The sequence below is a fragment of the Echinops telfairi genome, unplaced genomic scaffold (genome assembly GCF_000313985.2).
Source record: "Echinops telfairi isolate 266 unplaced genomic scaffold, ASM31398v2 ScPeMD7_7467;HRSCAF=8505_1, whole genome shotgun sequence".
NCBI classification, from domain to species: domain Eukaryota; kingdom Metazoa; phylum Chordata; class Mammalia; order Afrosoricida; family Tenrecidae; genus Echinops; species Echinops telfairi.
The window spans coordinates 38,396,478-38,403,603 of record NW_022111368.1 but is presented as its reverse complement, the minus strand read 5'-3'; the positions used below and the strand labels follow the sequence as shown (position 1 = coordinate 38,403,603).

General features: G+C 39.6%; 1 non-coding gene across 1 annotated transcript; it reads right to left on the bottom strand.

Moving 5' to 3' along the window:
* Positions 1–5,875: 5,875 nt before the first annotated feature.
* Positions 5,876–6,039, bottom strand: LOC115873257. Its single transcript, XR_004048310.1, has one exon. It is a non-coding gene; the product is annotated as a U1 spliceosomal RNA (small nuclear RNA).
* Between the last annotated feature and the right edge of the window lie 1,087 nt (positions 6,040–7,126).

The following is a 7,126-nucleotide window of genomic DNA, read 5'->3' as shown; positions in this document are numbered from 1 at the left end:
TGTATTTCTCATCATTGTTACATCGCACCCTGACTGGCTCATCTCCTCCCCGAGACCCCTCTGCAAGGGGATCTCCAGTGGCCTACTAATGGGCTTTGGACCTCCACTCCGCACTGCCCCCATCATTCACTATGGTGAGATTTTTTGTTCTGATGATGCCTTACACCTGATCCCTTCGATACCCGTGTATGTTTTGCTGTGTCTATTCTCAACAACAAAATAAATATTTTAATTAAAAATGCATGTAACAAGATCTTACTATCTTCTATTGCTATATGACTACTGAATTTTCTACATGTCTGCTGATTTTTTTAACTCTAAAAATGAGAACAAAGAATATTGGATTTGAGTTACTTAAAATAGCAATGCCAATTTGGAGAAACCACGATAAGTATGCTATTTAGACAAATGCCTGAATCTGAAAATACTAGTTTTCCACTTGACACAAATTATGTCATCTATGGAGTCAGGAGATCAAAATACCTTCGGAAAACCTTATATTGTGGACAGAGAACTGGGAAGACCTGAAAAATCTAAGCTACTGAATGAAATCTCTGAAGTCAGATGTGACAATCAATCAAGCATAAAGGCTACGTAATGAGAAGAGTCATGCCTCCTGATCAGCCAACAGGACCTGCTGTCCTTGCTGTGTGCCATCTGGTCAATCTATTGTCTGAGTAGAACTGCCCTGACTGATCGAAGTGACTGAAATATTTATGAGGGCAACTCACCAGGTCTTTTGCCCTCATGGGTTACAATGATAATCTTTTAATCATCACCCTAGGGCTTAATGAGTGCATCACCAGGGATCCTAAGTAGAGTATCTCAAAATAAACCCAATGCCATTAAGTCAACACTAGTTTATAGAAGCAATACAGACCAGAGTGTGCATACGGTTTCCTGTGCCATTGAAAGAAGCAGATTTCAACGTTTTTCTCCCTCAGAGAAGCTAGTGGGTTTGAACCTTGGATCTTTCGGTTAGGAGCTGAGCACTTAACTGCTTTGACAGGGCTCTAAGTAGTGCAGGGTGATTTTTGTTTTTCATTTGTCAGGAACAACAATAATATTTAGAATGATAATGTCTTTATCGAATGTACTGAAAGCATACATATATAAAATGGTCAGTTTCAAAAAGTAAATGAGTAAATATGTATTGATGTAGTTTATTGTGCCAACCTGGCAGATAAACACATGTGGGATGAATTGAAGGGCAGAGAGATAAATGGTTTGGCGAGCCTCGCCTTTCTTGTCTCTTGCTCTTTGACCATCAGACCAGTGTGCGGCTGCCTTGCTTGCTCTTTGTCTCAATTTGCAAGCTACACTACCTGTGGGACACCTAACCCATGGACTATGTCACTGTCATTTGAGGTTCCTTCAAGACCTGCTTCATTACACCATTGGAATTTGCATCTCTTGAGCTAGGGACTGTCGGACCCTGTCATCTGGCTGACTATTGGTGACCTGACTTGCTGTTTGCTACCTGTACCCAGATAGCCTGAATCTCTCTACAGAGGACTACCCGGTGGCCCTCAAGACTCGAAGGACTGCCAGTGTCTCACAGCTGTCTCACAGGAGTGAGTTGCGCTATGCCATTGTACTGCTCTATAATTCAATTAACTGTTTTTTTCTTATGTTATACATCTAACTATCTCTATGAATATATATAAAATTATTAGCATTCTGGTTTTGTTTCTTTAGAGAACCCTGTCTAACACATGTATACGTTAGATATAAACACAAATTTATAAATGAAGCTTGCTCACCATAATTATAATTACACTATACCCTATTTTGTTTGAAAATACACATTTGTCTAATTTCCAACTTTAGGAGTTTGAGTAGTGTTTCACTTTTTCTTCAGTTGGCTAAATGTAAAAAGATTAAAAATTTTAAAAGATTTTTTTAAACTGTGTGCAGCTTTCTACAATAATAAGATAAGAGAGATATGGAGAAGAGGGAAGAGTCTACCAAACTTAAGTGTGTAATTTCTTCATAACACCAGTTCTCTGATACAGCCAATTTTCACTCCATAAGCTTGTACACCTTGTAGCTAGATTTGAGTTTTAAAATATTATGGTTGGATAAAATCAATTCATTTTTATGTTGTGACAAAATAATTTAGAGTCAATTTTGTGTAGAAGAACATTATAAAGCTCTTTACAAAGTACTTTCATCTGGATATGGCCTAGACTTTTCAATTTTCAATTGTTAAAGATAGAAATATCACGAGGAAGTTAGGTTATTCAAGGAATTTACATAAGATCCATGAGCAGTCATAACTTCTAAATTAGCGTCTATGTCCAGAAAACTCATTACTGCCTATTCCAACTCCTAGTTGTTTTTAGTACGCCTTTTTGTCACCTGGAATAAGGCTCATAGAGAACCGATAGAACAGAATCGAACCACTCCAACGTTCTGGACCTTAAATCTTTTTAGAAGCAAACTGCCCCATCTTTCTCCTTCAGTATAGCAGGTTAATTTGAGCCACTGACCTGTCCAGTAGCATGCTAATGCTTAATTCACTAAGGCACCAGGGCTCTTATTAGTACTTACTTTATTAACTTATTTACTCAAGAAATCTACCACACATATACATGTGTCCAACCCCAATGCAAAATGGGTTCTAATTCAGATATTAAATTTAAAAATATTTGTTTTAAAGGGCAAGCTCTGATGAAAGTATCACCTTTTATATTAAATCATAGTTGACTTAATAAGGTTTATAACCTGTTAAATAAATTTAAAGCCCAGCAACCACATCTATCCAACTTCTCCTATCTCAAACATATCATGTTAAACCTGTTTTATTGGCATTCATTTCTCAAATATAGTAAAGAGGACAAATACACAGGATTATGCACAATATATTTCCACTATCACCCTGATGCCATTACTTATTTTTGCCCCAGTAAATCCTACTGCTTCCCTACTGAAGACTAGCAAGAAAGCTACCTGACATTCTGACCTTGTTTTTCTCTATGCTACATCAATTTTTTAAGCATGCAAATGACTAGATTATGATATGTACTCTATCTTATGAAAAATTAGGAAGGAAAATTTACCTTTGAAAACCACTAGATAATTTTTTCATAATAATATAATCAGCTGTCAGTTTTCAACATTCAAAATACATACTTTTTTATTTTATAGAAAATTTACACAGGATATTAGGTTTTTATTTATCAATTTCTAGACATATAATTACACGAGAAGAGCAAGTATTCCCAGTATTCCTGTACACCCCATTAAACTCATGCAGAACGGGTGCATGGACCAGTGGATGAAAGATATGTGCCAGGGTTGTATCCTTTAGTGGTGCTTATTCAATCTACATACTAACACGTACTCTGAGAAATCAGACTGCACGAAGGAGATTGCAGCATCAGGACTGTGGGAAATTTAGTAACAATTTGCAGCATGCAGATGACACAATCTTTCTTGCTGAAAGCAAGGAGGACGTGAAGCCCTTGCTGATGAAGATCAAGGACCTCAACCTTCATTCTGGATTATGATTCCATGTAAAGAAAACCAAATCCCCACAAGTGGACAAATAGACAACTTAATGCTAAAAAGAGAAAATATCAAAATCCCCAAGGATTTTATTTCATTAATATTCATAAATCTGATGTTCTTAAATTTGAACATTGTTAATGTTAATGGAAGCTCTCTGTCTCTGTGTATCTCTCTTACACACACACACATGCACTTCCATCAAATGGAGCAGACTCATAGTTACCCTCTAGGAGCCGGGAGACCTCTCCCTCTGGGTCGCTGAGATTTTGAACTCTTTGGAGGAGGAGCATCTGGTGGTTTTCGCCTCTTGACCTGTGGTTAGCAGACCAACTCGAAACCCACTGTGCCACACGGGCTCCTGCTTCATGGAAGAAAGATTCCAGAAATCAAACAGTCTAGTGCACTGGGCAAATCTGCTACACAAAACCAATTTAAAGTCTTGAGGAACAATAATATTCCTTTGAGGAATAAGGTATGCCTGACACAAATAATGGTCTTTTCAATCACCTACTATGCAAATGAAGGTGGGACATTAAATGAGGAAAATAGCAGAAGAATTGAGGCATTTGAATTATATTGCTGGTAAAAATATTGAAAGTACCATGGACAACAAAGACAAGCAAATAAGTCTGTGTAAAAGTAGTCAGAATGCTCCTTAGAATCAAGGATGGTGAGATCTTTGTCTCAAATACTTTGGACATGTTGTCAGGATATATCCATCCCTGGCGACGAAGATCATGCTTGGTAAAGCAGAGCATCAGTGAAAAGGGGGGAAGACCCTCGAGGAGATGAACTGACACTGTGAATGCACCATGATACCAAGCACGGCGACAATTGGAGCGCGGGGAGGCCTGGGCTGTGCTTCACCCTGCTGCGCACAGGATTGCTGTGAATAAGACCTGACTCCCCAGAACCCAACAGCAACAGCATCTCTCCCTGTACCTCAGCCTTTCCCAGGGAGAAGGGAAAGTAAGAGAAAGCCTGAAAGTTAGGCAGGGAGGGAGAAAAGGAAGGAGGAGGGAATGGAGAAAATGTGAATTCTGCTTATCTCTCTCCTGTATTGAATGTTTGGAAAGTTCAAACTTTCAGATCTTTTCTTATTATCCAATCCTACCCAGTGAATATTTATCATATCCATTGGAAGGGTTGTATCCACACTGCAAGGAGCTTTCCAAGAAATGCTACTACTGCAAAAAGTTGGCCATTTCCAATTTGCCTATTCAAAAAATTCTATAAACGCCTTCAGAATCACCTCTTTCATAGCATATTTTCCCAAATTCACCGGCCAAAAATCACATTACTGACATTCCCCGCCAAAAATAACATTACTGACATTCATTCAAATTAGAGGCTAGTGTTATTTTACATATTTGTTTGATGGTTTTGTTTTGTATTTTAAGCAGAGAATAGCTGCTCATTTTCTAAGCACTCACAATGTCCAAAATGTCCTCTTCATTCAAAGGGGCCGGTAGCTGCCACCTGTTTGTCCTGAGTTAAAAGTAGGAATCCCAGATTTGGGAGAAATAAAAGGGAGGATGCTATCTGGATGGTCTGGGGCCTACCAGAAGTCCAGGGCTATATACCTATGCACATATGAAAGAAGGGGAGGTTAATCTTTCTTGTATGAAATGAACAATGTTTACAAAAGTGAGGGTGAGTTTTTTGGCATAACTGTTTTAGCCATTGTCTTTGTAACTCTCACCAAATGACTAGTGGAAGCACGCACACAGGATGCATGAGATTCTAATGTTGGGACTGGTTGATTCTGTGACCCTGCCAGGAATAAAAATGAGCCATCTCATATTCAGGATAGGGGAATGTTGCTGCCATCAAGAAGAAGAGACAGATGTGGAGCGTATCCTCTGGACCTAAAGAGTGCTGAACACTTTAGTTCCTTAAATGAGGAGACAGAGCTGTGATACAAGAAGAAAATCAAAGTAGCAACATCCGCAAAGGCCATGGAACCAAGATCCAGAGCACACACCAGAGAAGTGAGTATTTTGGCCATCAGAGCAAATAAAACTTAATTTCTGCATGTAAGAGGCTCATTTCCAGAGTGGGGTGCCTGTAGGCACTTAAATGTGAGATATGTTTGCAGATTCCAGGTGCTAGAACTGTATGCCTTCAGGAAGAGACCTACGGCAGCCAGGTGGGCCTTTGGGGGACTGTATCAGCAATACTAAAGGAGCTTTGTAACACTTGCCTAACCTGGGCAGAGGCCCAGATGCTTCTTGACTGAAAGGCCAAGTACGAGAGAGAGGTATCCTTGTGGGTATAGCTGCGAAGAAATACTGGTGAGCAAATAATTTTATTCATAACATTTCTGCTCCTGAAGGTAACCGGATAGCTTCCTTTTTTTTTCCAGGGGAGAGAGCGAACGCAGTCCCCCACCACCACAAATCATGCAGTCGAACCTCCCACACCTGGGGAAATTGTGGGGGTCAGCACACCTGGAGTGCAATGAATAAGCCTTGCCCCGGGAAAACCGTCCCCGAGATCATGGCATCCCCCCTGCCAAGTAAGTATAACCTGATAACGTTCTTAATCAACCTCATAATCATGAGTACGGTAGGTTAGCCCAGTGTGTCCATTGTGATGGGTCATCAAACCTGCCAGAGCTGGGGAGCGTACAATGGGAAGGATGGTTGGTATCAGGATGGGGGAGAAGAACAGAAGGTAGAAGTCTACGAGAACTCTGCCTCATAGTAACCGGCCTTGGATGGGTGATGAGTTTCATTCTCTTTACCCTGTGGGAAGTTACAGAAGGTCAGTTGATGACCCACATCACTTGAAGACACCCTTCAGGAAAAGTAATTAGATCATGTAAATATCCCAATAAATGTAACTGATGAACTGAGTTAGAGTCCTTTCATTTTAGATCTTGTATTAAAAATACTTTTCAAAAACCATTTCTTCCTTTAGAAAATACCTTAAGAATAATAGATTTTTAGATGCAACATTTGAGATTTATGATAGGATTCTGTTTTTGACTATCATTTTGAAACTAACATATGAAATAGAAAAAGTTGACCCAACTGCATTTGCTTGGACACACTATCTTATGTTTATGGAAACAAAAATGTAGGCTTCATGTTCAATCTACTGCAAATTCAAACTGGTAGATACACGGTCCCCCTGCTGTGTGAAAGCAGAGCATTTCTAGGAATCTGGAAGCAGAAATGATGTGTGGGGAAAGAAGCAACTACCACTAACTTAGATGGCAAAATGTTTTGAGAATTCTGAGACAAAAAAAAAAAAATCTGCCAAACGGTACCAGATAACATGTATGACCTGAAACAGCACGATCCATGGTGTGGGAACTTGATGCTGAAGGGCCAGTCTACTTCCTACTGACGGATTGTGGGAATATCATTCTTCCTGCTCAAGGTATACGCGGCCTTTGTAAGGGTTCACTGCAAATCAATTTACAATGCTAGTTTCACTTTCCCTTTTACTCATAAAAGTGAAAATCCCTTTTAGATCTTATTTATTTAGCAAGGAACAGGTGAAAAAGTGAAAATGAAGCTCCTTAAGTAAATTGTTATAAAGCAGAGCATGCCTGTCCTTGGTGATAGTGCTGGTGGCGGCCGTGGTGGTGGTGGTGGTGGTAGTG